Source organism: Bufo bufo, chromosome 3 (genome assembly GCF_905171765.1).
Source record: "Bufo bufo chromosome 3, aBufBuf1.1, whole genome shotgun sequence".
Classification (NCBI taxonomy): domain Eukaryota; kingdom Metazoa; phylum Chordata; class Amphibia; order Anura; family Bufonidae; genus Bufo; species Bufo bufo.
Window position 1 is genome coordinate 129194454 of NC_053391.1, and position 17098 is coordinate 129211551.

A 17098-nucleotide genomic window follows, 5' to 3' on the forward strand; every position below is an offset into this window, starting at 1 on the left:
TGTGCGGTGCTTCTGACATTGCGGCGGTGTTTGTGGCTGGAACTGTGCGGTGCTTCTGACATTGGGGCGGTGTATGTGGCTGGAACTGTGCGGTGCTTCTGACATTGCGGCGGTGTTTGTGGCTGGAACTGTGCGGTGCTTCTGACATTGCGGCGGTGTTTGTGGCTGGAACTGTGCGGTGCTTCTGTAACGCACCTAGTTGATCAGTTAGGATCTCAACTGCGGAAGCAATGGACATGCACTATTATCCCACTGCCCTTGTTCTTGGCTGTGGGATTCGCGGTTACTCAGTATGTACCCCAGGCGTCTCTCTCATCTTGGGCGGAGAGTTTGAGGGTAACAAAATCATTTAACCGCTATCCATCTAATTAGTTACTGCTGGAAATGGGAGGTCCCCCAGTATACAGGAGTCACAAGGTTAGTATAAGCTTGTGCACAAGTTCAGAGTTAGTATCTAGTATCAATAAGTTCAGAGTTAGTATATAGCATGTCCTCAGTTTAGTATAGTAGTATGCAGTAGGTTCAGAACATGTCCACAGTTTAGTATATAGTATGCAGTAGGTTCAGAGCTGTCCACAGTTTTAGTATATAGTATGCAGTAGGTTCAGAGCATGTCCACAGTTTAGTATATAGTATGCAGTAGGTTCAGAGTTAGTATGGAGTATCGTCCTCACACCAGTCAGGAACCACCCCACTCAGAGTTCCAGGACATTAATCAGAGCAGGTAACAGGCATATACTTGCGGTTAGTTGGTCCTGGCTAGGAAGCCAGCAGTGGGGAAGCCAGTGGCAAGAAGGTAGACAGTCCTTCACGCTGTTGTTAGGGATCCAGGTCTGGATATGTGGACAGAGTCCTCAGATGCAGTGGAGCTAGCAGGGTGCGCACTCCATTAGTGGAACACCCTGCTTAGCACCTGTCTTCTATTTAAGGGCCGGACGGTAAGTGGGCGGAGTCACAGGACGGCCCAGCAGCCACTGCGTTCCACGCTGGAGTGCAAGCCAGCGTAACAACACAGGCGGTCACTGCGTTCCACGCTGGAACGCAAGCCAGCGTATCATCGCAGACGGCCGGTGCGTTCCACGCTGGAGCGCAAGTCAGCGTATCGTCACAGGGAGCCGCTGTGATCCAGGCTGTACTGTTACAGTACCCCCCCCCCTTAAGGGACCCCTCCGGGGTACCCCACTAGGAGAGGGTCGGTTGGGAAATCTTCTATGGAACAATCTTTGGAGTCTGGGAGCATGAACGTTTTGCACATCTTCCCAAGAGTCATCCTGGGGACCATACCCCTTCCATCTAATGAGATACTGGATCTTCCCCCGTCTTCTTCTGGAATCAATGAGCTGCTCGACTTCAAATTCTTCTTCTCCTTGGACCTCTATCGGAGGCAAGGGTCGAGGATCACTTGATGGGAACGGCCTAGATCTAAACGGCTTCAGTAGTGACATGTCGGATGTACCTGTAATCGCGGAGGAAGGGTGAGTCTCACCGTGTTGGGGTTAATAATCCTTTCTATCGGAAAAGGACCCAGGAATTGTCTTCCCAATTTCTTGGAAGGTACCCCTAACCGAAGGTTTTTTGTTGATAACCAAACCGAGTCCCCGACCTGGTAGGGAGGACTTTCTCTCCTACGACGGTCGTAGTAACACTTCTGTCTTTCTTTTGCCCGTTGAAGGTTGTCTTTTAGCGTCTTAAGGGTAGTTTGCAAAGTGGTCAGATAATCGTCTGTGGCTGGAACGTTTGTGGGAAGGCTGGTTTGAGGAAGAGACCTAGGGTGAAATCCGTAATTAGCAAAGAATGGAGTATGTAATGTGGAGGAATTCGTAGAATTATTATAGGCGAATTCAGCGAGAGGAAGTAGGCCCTCCCAGTCATCCTGGAGAAATGAGCAGTGACATCTGAGATACTGTTCCAGACACTGATTCACCCTTTCAGTCTGCCCATTAGTTTGGGGGTGATAGGCGGTAGACATTCTGTGGTCGATTTGAAGTCTGGAACAAAGTGCTCTCCAGAATTTGGATACGAATTGCGAACCCCTGTCTGATATGACCTGGCTAGGAATTCCATGTAACTTAATAATATTAGACAGGAATACCACGGCCGTTTCCTTGGAGGAGGGTAACTTCTTGAGGGGCACGAAGTGTGCCATCTTAGTCAGCAAATCCACTACCACCATGATGGTGTTGTTTCCTCTGGAAAGGGGAAGTTCAACTATGAAACCCATCGAGACCCATTCCCAGGGTCTGTTGGCGATGGGAAGACTCATTAGGAGACCATAAGGTCGGTTTCTGTCAGTTTTACATGAGGCACAGGTCTCACACGTGGAAACGTATTCTTCAATTTGTTTGGTCATCTTTGGCCACCAGAAGTTCCTGCGTATCAGGGTTGTGGTTTTAGCAATGCCGGGATGTCCCGCGAGGGGTAAATCATGGCAAAGTTTGATCACCTGATTGGTGAGGGAGGGTGGTATGTACAGTTGGCTGTCCTTGTAAAGGAGACCCTGTTGGTTCAGCGAAAGACCAGGGGGGTATTAGCATGGTCATTAATTAGAGCATCCTTGAGCTGGGTTTCCAACGTTATGGTGGCAAGGACGAGTTTCTTCGGTGGAATGATCCATGTGGGGGCCGTGTCTGAGGTGCGAATTTCAGCCAGTCGTGACAAGGCGTCGGCCTTCCCATTTTTTGAGCCTGGTCGGTATGTAATTTGGAAGTTAAACCTGTCAAAAAAAAAACTCCAACGTACTTGACGGCCTGATAATGTTTTATTGGTTTTCAGGTATTGTAGATTACGGTGATCCGTATAAATTGTGATGGGGTGTATTGATCCTTCAAGTAAATGCCTCCAATTTTCCAGGGAGCACTTTATGTCGAGGAGTTCCTTTTCGCCTATGGGGTAATTGAATTCGGCGGTATTTAGCGTCCGGGAGTAGAACCCGATAGGATGTAACGGAGTTGAAAAAGAGCTTCGCTGGGACAGAACAGCTCCTATGGCTGCCTGGGATGCGTCTACTTCCAGCACGTAGTGATGGTTCGGATTTGGGAGAGTCAGTATCGGTGCCGTAGTGAACCTGTTCTTTAATAACTCAAACGCTGATTGGGCGTCCTTGGACCAAACGAACTTCGTGTTGACACTAGTTAAGCGGGTTAGTGGTTTAGTGGTAGCGGAGAAATCTTTAATGAATTTCCTATAGAAGTTTGAGAACCCCAGGAACCGTTGAAGAGCTTTCCTGGAATCCGGAATCGGCCAATTTTGGATGCAAGTGATTTTTGAGGGATCCATCTGGATACCTTTGGGTGAAATTATGTATCCGAGGAAGGGAAGAGAGGTAGTCTCGAATACACATTTTTCCTGTTTGACATATAAGCGATGAACACTTAACCGTGCGAGAACCCAACGGACATGTTTCCTGTGATCGTGTAAGTTATCGGAATACACTAGTATATCATCAAGATAGATGATTACACATACGTCCAGTAGATCCCTAAAGATGTCGTTAATAAAATTTTGGAATGTGGCAGGGGCGTTGCACAACCCGAAGGGCATCACTGTATACTCGAAGAGTCCATACCGAGTGCGGAAAGCTGTCTTCCATTCATCACCTTTTCTGATCCTAATTAAGTTGTATGCTCCTCTCAAATCCAGCTTAGTGTAGATAGTTGCTGTTTGTAATCTTTCTATGAGTTCGGATATTAGCGGCAAGGGGTACCGATTTTTGATTGTTACTTTGTTCAAGGCTCTGTAATCTATGATGGGCCTTAGGCTTGAGTCTTTGTTTCTTACAAAGAACATCCCTGCTGCTGCCGGGGAGGTTGAAGGCTGAATAAAACCTTTTCGTAAGTTCTCTTCTAGGTACTGTTTGAGGTGAACAAGTTCTGGTTGTGCCAATGGATAAATTCTACCCGTGGGTATCTCACTACCCGGCAGCAAGTCTATGGGGCAATCGTAAGATCTATGGGGCGGAAGAGATTCCGCCTTCTTTGCGCTGAATACCTCAGCAAAGTCTGCGTATTGGCTGGGGACCTGGTTCACTCCCACGTGCATGAGAGATTTGAGAGGAAAGCAGGTCTCCATACAATAAGGTGACGTAAACTGAAACTCTCCCCTGTTTCCATAGAGGGTTGGCTGGTGTATTTGCAACCATGGCAACCCAAGAATCACGGAAACAATGGAGAGTGTATGATATCAAGGGATAAGAATTCTGTGTGGTTATTTTCACATGTCACCATGAGGGGTTGAGTCTGACTGTGGATAGGACTAGAAGTGGTACCGTCAATGAAACTCACGGATATCGGAACGTTTTTCTCATGTGGGGAATTTAATTTCGCTCAAACCAGATGCATATCGATAAAATTCCCCCGAAGCTCCGTGTCCACCATGGCTTCAACGATAATCCGGTTTTGGTCCCACTGTAAGGTGAGAGACGTGTATATGTAACCACCAGTACTATTTTTTGTACTGCCTAAGGTACAAGACGTGCCGCTCTTACCTTCGCACTTCTTACGTATCGCGGGGCATCCGTCAACGGTATGGTCAGCAGAGGCACAATATAAAGTATTGAAAAAAATAAATTGTTGATATATGAGGAAATAGTGCTCTACAAGTTCCTTTAACGTTATCTGCATTTTGTCTGGTATTCTGTTGCGTACAGATGTCATCAAAGAAGACAACCATAGACTGGAGTGACCCACCCAGAAGGCGCCGCCGCCGTATTCAGTGGCCGGTAAGTATAAAATCAACATTTGGAGTTTTTACTGTTTGATTCGTTGCATTAATCAGTATGTGCTCTTATTATAGATTTCTTCATCCTCGTCTGTGGAGGGCTCTCCATCACCTGCCGAATCGCCAGCGTCCAGGGGAGGTGGACCAAGGGGCTGTCAAGAAGTAAGTATATATATATATATATATATATATATATATATATATATATATAGAGAGAGAGAGATCTTAATTTTTTTTTTTTTTAAGTACAGTCTTCTAAAAAAAAATAATTTGTTTTTAGCAATCTGCACCTAGAGCCGCCAGCGAGGATCCCCCAGTCGCCTCCAGAGTCCGCGGGAATGAGCGTGGCGGTCGTAGACGTGTAAGTATTGAATTAAGTAGTTTTAATTAGCATTTTGTATTAGGATTTACATTAAATTTTGTATTTCCTTTTTTTCAGGGTTCCGTAGGCTCCACCAGGGAAGATGAGGAGTTCGGGGTTCCGAGCATAGATAACCTGCTCCTCATCCAACTGGTGGAGGCGCGTCCAGCATTATGGGACCACTCCGACCGCCACCATGCCGATCATCGTCGTACCCAGCGGCTCTGGAGGGACATCTCTGCTTCAGTTTTTGAGACCTGGGGGGATCTAGATGCGGCGGCTCAGGAGAAATATGGTAAGTAAAACAATATGTATTTTAATACTTTAAAATATTGTTTTTTTCCTTCATCATGCTGATTTTAGTTTTTTTTTTTTTTTTTTCGATAGTCAAACTGGTTACAACGCGTTGGCGATCTATCCGGGACCGCTTCAGGAGGGATTACAACAAGGAGGTTCAGGCCCCGAGTGGCTCTGGAGGAACCTCAGGGGCCACCTACATCCATACGGCGGCCATGGGGTTCCTACGAAGGGCGATGGCACCGAAAAGGTAAATATTTATAACAACTGTTCAAAAAATAAATTGTAAAGGGGCTGTCTGAGACAGCAGAGCGTTTGGCTCCCCTGTTTTGGCCAGCCCCCCCCCACAGTCAGATGGACAACTGTTCTCTCCGTCTGACTGTAAGGGGCTGTCTGAGACAGGGTAGCGTTTGGCTCCCCTGTTTTGACCAGCCCCCCACAGTCAGATGGACAACTGTTCTCTCCGTCTGAATTTAAGGGGCTGTCTGAGACAGCGAGGCGTTTGGCTTCCCTGTTTTGGCCAGCCCCCCACAGTCAGATGGACAACTGTTCTCTCCGTCTGAATTTAAGGGGCTGTCTGAGACAGCAGAGCGTTTAGCTTCCCTGTTTTGGCCAGCCCCCTATGGTATACGGTAGACATAGCATAGAACAGTGTTTCCCAACCAGTGTGCCTCCAGCTGTTGCAAAACTACAACTCCAGCATGCCCGCACAGCCAAAGGCTGTCCGGGCATGCTGGGAGTTGTAGTTTTGCAACAACTGGAGGCACACTGGTTGGGAAACACTGGCATAGAACATGGATGTTTTATTTAAAGAACAATTCCTAACTTTCATTTTTTTTTTTTCTACAGAAGTGCCAGCAGCACTCGGGAGCCTGACCAACCTCCTGAGGCGGAACCGGAACGGATCGCCAGCACCAGCCCTCTTGTCCCTCATGCATCGGCTCAGGATAATCCGAGTCCCCTACCGGGTCCCTCCACTCAACAGAGGCTCATAGGTTTTCGTCAAAATTTGAGAGCCCTGGTGAGCAGGCAGAGATCCGGTAGGCCAAATCGAGCTGATTATGCATACCTTGTAGAGGTCGTTTCCGACGCTCTAGAAGGTTTTGCCCAACATCAGATGGAGTTTGGTGCTGACTTGATTCGCCGCTGGGAGGGGGCGGAGTCGGCGTTTCAACGCAGCCCAAACTACCATTATGGGCTAAGCATGATCAGTTTGATGGACTCAATGACGCCCGAGCAGTTGCATGAGTTCAAGATCATGCAAGAGAACGGGGCATGGGAAATTATGCACCGCCCCCAAATCCCACCCCCACCCCCATCCCACACCTATCCCCCATCCCAAACCTACCCCCCATCCCACACGAGTGGCCAGTACCGCCAACCTTTCCCTTCCCACCCCCCCGAGCATGTGTTTCCTTCTGCTTCTTTTTCTTCTCCTGCCCCGTATTTTCCTCCTACTTCTTTTCAAACTCCCTCCACCTCTACACATGCTCGGGTCCCCTCCTCCTCAGACCCTTCATTCTCCACACCCGCAATTACGCCTTTATCCTTTCCTTTGGCCCATAGTTTTACCTCAGTGGATCGCCAGGACAGGGGGCTACCATTGCCAGCCCCAGACCATCAACCCCACGACAGTCCACCTCCCCTCACCGTTATGAACAATTGTAAATATAATTTTTGTTTATATTTATTTTATTTATTTTCTGTATAAAAAATAAAAAAATGTTTATACTTTACTGCACTGTGTCTGTGTTTTTATTGTCCTGTACAGGGAACCTTGGCACTATAGCTGTGTTGAAATTAAAACTACCCTAGTCTCACTACTGTGCGTTTATTACAACACCCTTGGTAGTTTTTATATCAAAACAGCATTAGTGCCAATGTCGTAAGATCCATTAAAACCTGACCATCAATAATGAGCTATCTTTTGGCTCTTTATTGATCGTAGACCCTATGATTGGCACATGAACAAGCAAATGCTTGTTCATTGTTCAATCTTGTGCCCTTTCATATGAGCCCTTGTGGGAGTCACGGTCCATGAGCATCAGGAATTCATTAATAAATTATGATTTTAACGTTTAATGATTTCCCGATGACGCTAATATAACCAGTGTGATTACCACAAGGGACACGCAAGGGGACATACAGTTTTTAAAGGGTATTCACATAGACAATGGGGGGATTTCACTTGAATATGTCCCCATTGTCTGATAGGTGTGGGTAAACATTGGTAGGACCCGCACCTATATCGAGAACGGAGTGGGGAGCACTGTTGCTGTAGGACACATTTCCCATGGTATGCCCACTACCAAGCGCTAATCCCCGGCCTCTCACATAGAAGTGAATGGAGGGCGGCAGGCACAGTGCGACCTCATCTACTTTCTTGCTTCGTTCTCAATATATGTGAGGGTACCAGCCGTGGGACCCGCACCTATAAGACAATGTAGGTATATCTTAAAGTGGTATGCCCCCATTGTATGAGATGAGAAAACCCCTTTAAGGCCTCTTGCACACGACTGTATGCCCCAAGAGACATACGGTCCGTGAGCGGGCCATATGTCCCGTAGTGGCATTGATCGTGCGCACGAGAGCACACAGCATCATAGTGTACAATCATCCTGTGCAAGTTGAGCTGCCCGCGGGGATATAGTCTTGCACTAATAGATCATATGAGTGCGGGACAATAGCCCAGTTTGCGGCACAACATGGTCAGCATCATGATGCTCTGTACTCCTGTACGCACGATCAATGATGATCAGGGACATATGGCCCTCTAACGAACACTATACATCTTTAAGTGCATGTAGTCATGTACAAGAGTCCAAAAGGTGTGGTCCATTATCAAAGCCGGACCAGCTTTGGAACTTCAACAAGATAGCCCTGGAGAAATATATGAGCATGTCAACCCTATAGATCTGAATACATGAAGATGGAACCTAAAGATACTTTTCCTTCCAAAACGGATCCGCTAAACGGATGACAAAACGGAAACCAACGTGACAAACAGATCCGTAAACAGACGGATCCGTACAAACGGATCCGTCTGAATGGCTTCCGTTTAGTCAGTTTATTGACTGATCCGTTTGAAAATGCCCTTTCAAACGGATCTGCAAAAAATAAAAATCGTGCTATTAATCCCGTCCTCTTATCATTAATAAATTAATTAAATAATAGAGGACCCAGCACTGAACCTTGCGGTACACCACTTATAACCCGGATCATTCTGATAGGAATCACTGACCACAACTCTCTGGACTACGGTCCTCCAACCAGTTTTCATCCAATTACTACAAATTATGCTTTCTAAGCCTATAGACCTTACTTTACCTATTAAACGTCTATAAGGGACAGTATCAAAAGCCTTTGCAAAATTCAGAAACACTACATCCACAGCCGCCCCTTTGTCCAGGTTTCTACTCGCCTCCTCATAAAAAAACAAATCTGGTTAGTCTGACAACTTCTGTCCTTGGTAAACCCATGTTGGTTATCACTTATAATATATATTTTTTTTAATTTTTTTTATTCTTTATATTTTTATTTTGAGAATACGTAAAATTAATACATAGACCAATTTAAAACAAATCAGTGTACATAGTATAACAATCATACATATCCGTTATAACCCCTCCCCCCCCCCCCCCCCCCCCCCATTGGCTGTCGTTCCCCTCAATTCATTCAAATACAACAAGACAATAAATACATTAGGAATATCTACGTGGCTCTGCGTGCTACTCTCCGCTTCCTTTCCATATCCTCATAGGTATAGATCCCACTCCCTTGAAGAGGGCTGGGAGGCAGAGCCCCAGTACTTCACCAGAATAGCTTTCGCCACCATCAAACCTCTCATCCAAATCCGTCTAACTGGGGGGGGAATTCCGTTTCTGAACCATAATCTTCCTAAATCCTATCAAGATCCCCGGGTTATAGTTCATTAAGGATTCCTTTTGTAGAGCAGAGAAAACCCCATCCCAATATTTTCTTATTTTATTACAACTCCAAAGCAAGTGGGCATAGTTCGCATTAAGATATCCACATTTAGGGCAGCAACAATCCCGGCCCTATTTTGGGGAAATTTTCCCTGAGTTTTGGGCGTATAATACGAACCTATGGAGGATCATAAACTGAATTAGTCCTATGTCCGCTGGAAACTGTCGCCCTTTGCTCACGTTCCTAGAAAATTTAGGGCCAATGTAAAGGAGGGCAATTCAGCTCTTGCTCCCATTTACTTGGACTTTTAAAAGGCGTTACAGTTGCCAGTGCCATTCGGAGTTTAGTATATAATCTAGATATTTTCACCTTCTCATCCTTCTGGGTGTGACAGTAATCAAAAAATATATTCTCTCGTGGAAAAATACGGCCCCTATTCCTAGAGGCTACAAATAAATGTTTCAACCGTGCATACATAAATACATCTAATGGTGAATAAAGATTAAAACCAAATTCCAAAAGTGATTTAAAACTACCTAAATAAAAAAGGTGAGACACCGTATAGATGCCATTTCGTGACCAGTAACCAAAGTCTGTAATTTTGAAGAACTCCTCCAGAGCCCCGTTCCCCCACAGAGGGGTGAAACCAAACGGACCGGAGACTTTAAGGATCTCCTTCAGCCTGTTCCACACCCTCTGAAGTGAGCAAGGTATCAGCAAGGACCTCCTCATTCCCATAGTACCAGTTTCCAAACATGCAGAAATATTCTCTATTGGTGTGTCAATAACTTTATTCAAGTACCGTGATAATAAACTCTCTTTCCAATGACAGCACCGCTGAATCTGTGCACAAAAATAATAACCTTGAAAAAAAAGGCAGTGACAGCCCACCATCTGCCTCCGACAACCATAGATATCTCTGCTTTATACGCACCCTCTTCCTACCCCAGATTATATCATTAATTAGGGTCTCCAATCTATGAAAGAAGATATCGTCAATCCAAATAGGGGAAGCACACATCAGGAACAAAACTATAGGCAAAATAATCATCCTGATCAATGCAATTCGATCTGTCTGTGCCAATATTAATTTCCGCCAAACGCCAACTTTTGTCCTAACTTTATTCAAAACTGGGGCCAAATTCAGGTCGTAGAACCTACTTATTGGAACCCCAATCTTAACTCCCAGATAATTCAAGGAATCGTTAGGAGCCAAAACGCAGACTCGGCTCCCTACATCTACAGCTTTCCGGTTCAGCGGGAAGAGCGATGACTTTGTCCAGTTGATGATATAACCTGATAATTTACCGTAGGATTCTATTACCTCTATGACATACGGAAGGATTTTCCATCCCTGATCCAGGAACAGAATCACATCGTCTGCATACAGACTTATTTTGATCGTCACTCCCGCCACCCCGAAGCCTTCTATACGATCTCCCGACGAATCCGGCAAGCCAATGGTTTCAATAAACAGGGCGAATAGGAGGGGAGACAGGGGACAAACCCTGTCTCATCCCTCTCCACATCGCCACGGGAGAGGAACTCCGTACCATTGATATTAATATAAGCAACTGGCTGTTCATATAACATTTGGGTCATTTCCAAAAATGGATTCCCAAGGCCGAAATGGGACATCGTAGCCCAGAGAAAAGGCCACTCCATCCTGTCATATGCTTTGCGGCATCTAATGACAGGATGGAGTGGGTCCACACTTCCCCAACAGACATATTCAGATAGACCCTATATATACTCGTCTGTATTTGGGGCGGCCCGGGATAAAGCCCGTCTGTCAGGGGTGGACCAGTCCGCTATAACCCCTCTTCAAGCGGTTAGCCAAAATTTTTTGCAAAGATCTTATAGTCCATATTTAAAAAGCGATATGGGTCTATATACCCCACATCGCATGGGTCCATCACCTTTTTCAAAGACCAGGATAATCACTGCTCTCTAAATGATGGTGGTAAAGAGCCAAATCACAGGATTCATTAAAGACTTGAAGTAGAATCGGCAAAAGAGATTTGGCATGGTACCTATAGGTTTCAAACGGCAATCCATCTGGGCCGGGAGATGAGCTTATACTTTAAAAGACGGAAGAGGTCCGCTTGGAGTTCCTCCAAAAAGATGGGGGAGTCCAGCATCCCTCTCTCCTGGGGTAGATAACTGGGGGAGCGCCAATTGTTGGGAGGTATTCCCTGAAAATTCCTAATTTTCTTTTATAGTAGTAACCTCTCTCTGGGTTGGCAACCAAACGAGCCAAAAACCTTCCCCGTTTTAACCAGATTCACAGAATCGGTTCTGACCTTATATATTATTTACAGTCACATACTCCTGCATATAGTCCCTTAAGAGTCCTTATTTTTTATTTTTTTCCCACAACAGAAGTTAAACTAACTGGTTTATAATTACCTGTGGAGGACCGAGATCCTTTTTTGAATATGGGCACCACATTTGCCTTGTGCCAATCACTTGACATTGTACCAGTACCTAGAGCAGGGGCATTGCTAGGCTCTCAAAAGATCTGGGGCCCAAGCCCCAAAGGAATATAGCCCAGTTCTCCAAGTCTTCCGCCTCCCCCACACACCGCATTTTTGCTGTACTTGTTATACAGCAGCACATACCTCTCACATCCAGGGCCTCCCAGGTGACGTCATCATCTTCTCCATTCGGTCCGTAAAACTTCTCTTAGCCGCCTCGTCTCTGCAGAGTGTGACACACAGACATCTTAGCTTCCTCACATTTCTATCATCATCCCTCAACCTGGAGTCCCAACAGTGTTATCCAGCTGCTTGCTGTGCCCCCCAATACCCCCAGATACTACCCTGAAGAAAAATCAGTGCCCCCATAGTAATACTGCCCCTACAGTGCCCCCAACCGTGATAATGCTCCCCAAGAGTGTCCCCATTAGTAGAAAAGCCCTCTAGTATTAATAGTACCCTCACAGAGCCCCCAGTACAAATAAGGCCCCCTATTGTTCCCCCAGTGGTTATAAAGCTCTCTACAGACCCCTCAGTAGCAATAAGGCCCCCCATAGTACTCTTAGTAGAAATAAAGTGGATCTGTAAGTCCCTCCTATAGAGCCCTCAGTAGTAATAAGAACGCCTATAATGTCCCCTGGATTTGCAGTGCCCACTGTTGTTATTTTCCTGCCTCTACCATACAGTCCCATGTAAATAACATCACACCATCTCCCCTGCCCCCTCCAAAATACAGTCCTATGTAAATAACATCACTCCCCACTATTCACCCCCTCCAACATACAGTCCCATGTAAATACCACAATTTCCCTCCCTCCGCCATATAGTCCCATGTAAATAACATCACACCATCTCTCCAGCCCCCTCCAATATACAGTCCCATGTAAATAACATCCCTCTCTATCTACAGCCCCCTCCAAAATAGTCCCCTGTAAATAACATCACCTCCTCCCCAGCCGCCTTCAGCATACAGTCCCATGTAAATAACATCACTGCCTTCCCAGACGCCTCCAACATGCATTCCCATGTAAACATCGCCCCCCTGTAGCATTCAGTCCCATGTAAACAATATCACTCCCTCAGACCCCTGTAACATTCAGTCCCATGTAAATAACATCACTCCCTCAGACCCCTGTAACATTCAGTCCCATGTAAACAACATCCCTCTGCCCCAGCCCCCTCCAACATACAGTCCTATGTAAATACCATAATCCCGTACCACAGTCGCCTTCAACATACAGTCCCATGTAAACAACATCCCTCTGCCCCAGCCCCCTCCAACATACAGTCCTATGTAAATAACATCACCCCCTCCTACAGCCGCCATCAACATTCAGTCCCAGGTAAATAACATCACTGCCTCCCCCAGCCCCCTCCGACATACAGTCCCATGTAAATAACATCACTCCCTCCAACAGCCGCCTCCAAAATAGAGTCCCATGTAAATAACATAATCCCCTACCACAGCCGCCTTCGACATACAGTCCCATGTAAATAACATAATCCCCTACCACAGCCGCCTTCGAAATACAGTCCCATGTAAATAACATCACCCTGCCCAAGCCCCCTCCAACATACAGTCCTATGTAAATAACAGCACTCGCTCCTGCAGCCACTATCAACATACAGTCCCATGTAAATAACATTACCCCCTCCCCAGCCACCTCCAACACACAGTTCCATGTAAATATCATCACTCCCTTCAGCCCTAACATACAATTCCAGTTAAATAACCACAACTCCCAGCATTACTCTGCCTCTTCCTTCACTTAGCTCTCCTGATGTAGCAGACATCACCTCAGCTCCTTCCCTTCTTTACTGCTGCCTTCTGCTGCACTGGTCACATGATGGTGACATCATCGCAGGTCCTTCTCAATCACTGACTGTTTTACTGGTCACATGACCTGTGATGTCACCACAGGTCCTTCAGCTCTTCCACCCCATTAGATTTAATTGTATTGCCGTCCTGTGGATGTCTAGCAGGCAGGCAGGACATTCAGAGCCTGGGACAAAACATAAGGGGCCTAGTGTGGCAGGCGCAGCACTATGAAGTGCCTTCTCTGACTTTTAGTCTAACCAGACTGTCTATTACTCTGTAACTCCTCTAGCGCCGTTCTATGGAAACAGTAGGTTTAAAGAGCACACCAAATGCTTTAAATAACTTCTTTATTAACTTCAACTTTTCTTCATATATATCACTGCCACCTCCGCCGCAGCAGATAGTCTATGTGCAAAACACGTGTTGAAAATATATCACAAAATGGCGGTATGCATAAGATGGTGGTTCAACTGTTCAATCTTGTCATTAAACTAAAATGGTGGATATATTTCTCTCTTCAGTATCTGTACTGTCACTTTAAGTTATTTAGGCACTTTATGATCTCTCTGAGAGGTACAGTACAGACCAAAAGTTTGGACACACCTTCTCATTCAAAGAGTTTTCTTTATTTTCATGACTATGAAGGCATCAAAACTATGAATTAACACATGTGGAATTATATACATAACAAACAAGTGTGAAACAACTGAAAATATGTCATATTCTAGGTTCTTCAAAGTAGCCACCTTTTGCTTTGATTACTGCTTTGCACACTCTTGGCATTCTCTTGATGAGCTTCAAGAGGTAGTCCCCTGAAATGGTCTTCCAACAGTCTTGAAGGAGTTCCCAGAGATGCTTAGCACTTGTTGGCCCTTTTGCCTTCACTCTGCGGTCCAGCTCACCCCAAACCATCTTGATTGGGTTCAGGTCTGGTGACTGTGGAGGCCAGGTCATCTGGCGCAGCACCCCATCACTCAGTAGGACTATCAGCTGTGTATCCACCTGACTTCTCCTCAACGCAACTGATGGTCCCAACCCCATTTATAAGGCAAGAAATCCCACTTATTAAACCTGACAGGGCACACCTGTGAAGTGAAAACCATTTCAGGGGACTACCTCTTGAAGCTTCTCAAGAGAATGCCAAGAGTGTGCAAAGCAGTATTCAAAGCAAAAGGTGGCTACTTTGAAGAACCTAGAATATGACATATTTTCAGTTGTTTCCCACTTGTTTGTTATGAAAATAATTCCACATGTGTTAATTCATAGTTTTGATGCCTTCAGTGTGAATCTACAATTTTCATAGTCATGAAAATAAAGAAAACTCTTTGAATGAGAAGGTGTGTCCAAACTTTTGGTGTGTACTGTATATCTGTATGTAGTGGTGTAGGATGGCGTCCTTTGCAAACGCTGCATGTGGCCTTTTTCTTACAATGCTAAGTAACATGGCCTTTTCTTAGGCATCCGAAACACAGTTGGTTATCCAGTACAAATTTTTTCTTTTCTTCTGGGGACTTCTCCTTTAATTGTTGGCACTTGTGTATGGAGTGGTTCTCTCTACAGAATATACATTTGAAGGTAGTCTGAAGATTTGTCAGTTCTGTCTCTCTACTGATCCCAGTAGTGACTTTGGACTTGTTCTTGTAGGTATCTGGACCTTTAGCTGCTGGGTTGCAAAGCTAGTTTCTCTTGCACGTCTTATCTCTTTTGCAGGCCTTTCTTCTAAGGATTTTAAGACATAAGTTGATGTTACTGGATTACATGCTATCCGTGCTTCCTCATTGACGAACTCGGAGAACTCTTTTAAAACTTGGGAAGTTCTTACCTAGATCTAACTGTTTAGTCACCTAGCGATTCCATCTAGAAGCCACTTCTTCAGGTAGCTTAGTTAGCATCCTGTGGTTTTCTAGATAGTCGTTCAGTACTTCCAGTCCTTGAACATGTGGGATGGCATTGCTGCATGCTTTCAGGAAGTCACCATACTTTTGGAGTCTGAAGTGTTCTTTAGGACTTATTTTAGGCCAGTTAATCAGTTCCTCTCTAAAGGCTCTTTGTACTAAGAAAGGATGACCATATCTTGCATTCAATTTTTCCCAAACATTTTTGTAGGCTTCTTTGTCTTTTCTATAGAAGTTACCTTCAAGAACTTCCTTTGCTTCTCAACCAACATATCTCTGAAGGTAGAATAACTTGTCAACTGGACTGAAGCAATGATGCTCAATAATCATTTCAAAGCTTGCCTTCCACTCTATGAACTTCAGTACATCTCCTGAAAATACAGTGGGTTCCGGAATGGGAAGTCTAGCTAGGACTGTTCTCTGTTGTCTTGCTGGGACAATAGTTGTAACACTCTCCGTGACATCTAGGAATAGAATCACCTGGTTCTATTTTCTCACTTACTTCTGAATTAGGTGAGTCCTTTTCTTCATTTTTTCCGGTAGAGATAGAGGGTAAATTTACACACCTTTTTCCTAACACTGGACTAGGCCTCTCTTTGTTTTTATGAGCAGGGATGGAGATTTCCTTCCATTCTCCTGAGCGTATGGAGGAAAGTAGGAGTCTGTTTCTTTACTTAGTACAGATTTAAACCTAAGACTACTCTGATTCATATCCTCTTCGTGTACTCTGAGTCTGGCTTCTATGATCTTAACTTCTTTCTGCCTTTCTAGACATTTCATCTGTTGGTGCTGTGCCTCGATTTCAGCTTCCATTTGATGGCGCTGTGCCTCCATTTGAGCTTCCATTTAATGGCGTTGTGCATCCCTTTCAGATTCCATTTGATGCCGTTGTGCATCCATTTCAGCTATCCGTTGGTGCTGCGCCTCGATGGCAGCTTCCATCTCAATTTCAGTTTTTTTGACAGCAAGTTGTTCAGCTAATTCCTTTCTTTTGGCTGACGTATTTAAAGACTCCGATATATGGGTGGCACTTCTGCTAACGAAGGAAGTGACACTTGAGATTTTGGTTCCCCCTAAGGACCTAGCATAGTTTCTCATAAAAAGCTCATTCATTCTACTTCTTGCTTTAACTTCATCATAGTTTTCTGCAGATAGTTCTCTCATGAGCTTTACTAAATCTTTAGTGACCGCAGTACATGTGTCCATGTTCCCTACAATGTCCTGGGAAGGAGTCGTAAGCGACCGCAGGTTGACATATGCTGCCATATGCTCTGATTCTGATTCTTCTACCGTCTCTACCATAACACTCAAGTTCCCTTTTATACTTTCTTGTTTTAACTTTCCACGAATGTACAATTTCCACTTCTCATACATTCTGGCAAACTTTTTTCCTTTTTAATGCTGCTTCTTGCTCCAAATTTTCCAGTATCTTTGGGGTGTTTCTGTAAACTACAGAATCTGGGCAATAAATATTGAGTTTTGTTTTGCTGTTAACCCTTGCTTTGTTACTGGAAAAAATGGATTAAAATGGAAAATTTGGCGAAAAATAGAAATTCAGAAATTTCATCTCCATTTGCCAATAACTCTTGTGGAACACCTAAAGGGT

General features: G+C 45.0%; 1 long non-coding RNA gene across 1 annotated transcript; it reads left to right on the top strand.

Moving 5' to 3' along the window:
• Positions 1–5038: 5038 nt before the first annotated feature.
• On the top strand, positions 5039–5568 carry LOC120993267. The gene is made up of 3 exons (XR_005777186.1): positions 5039–5077; positions 5156–5372; positions 5465–5568. It is a non-coding gene; the product is annotated as an uncharacterized LOC120993267 (long non-coding RNA).
• The last annotated feature ends 11530 nt before the right edge of the window (positions 5569–17098 follow it).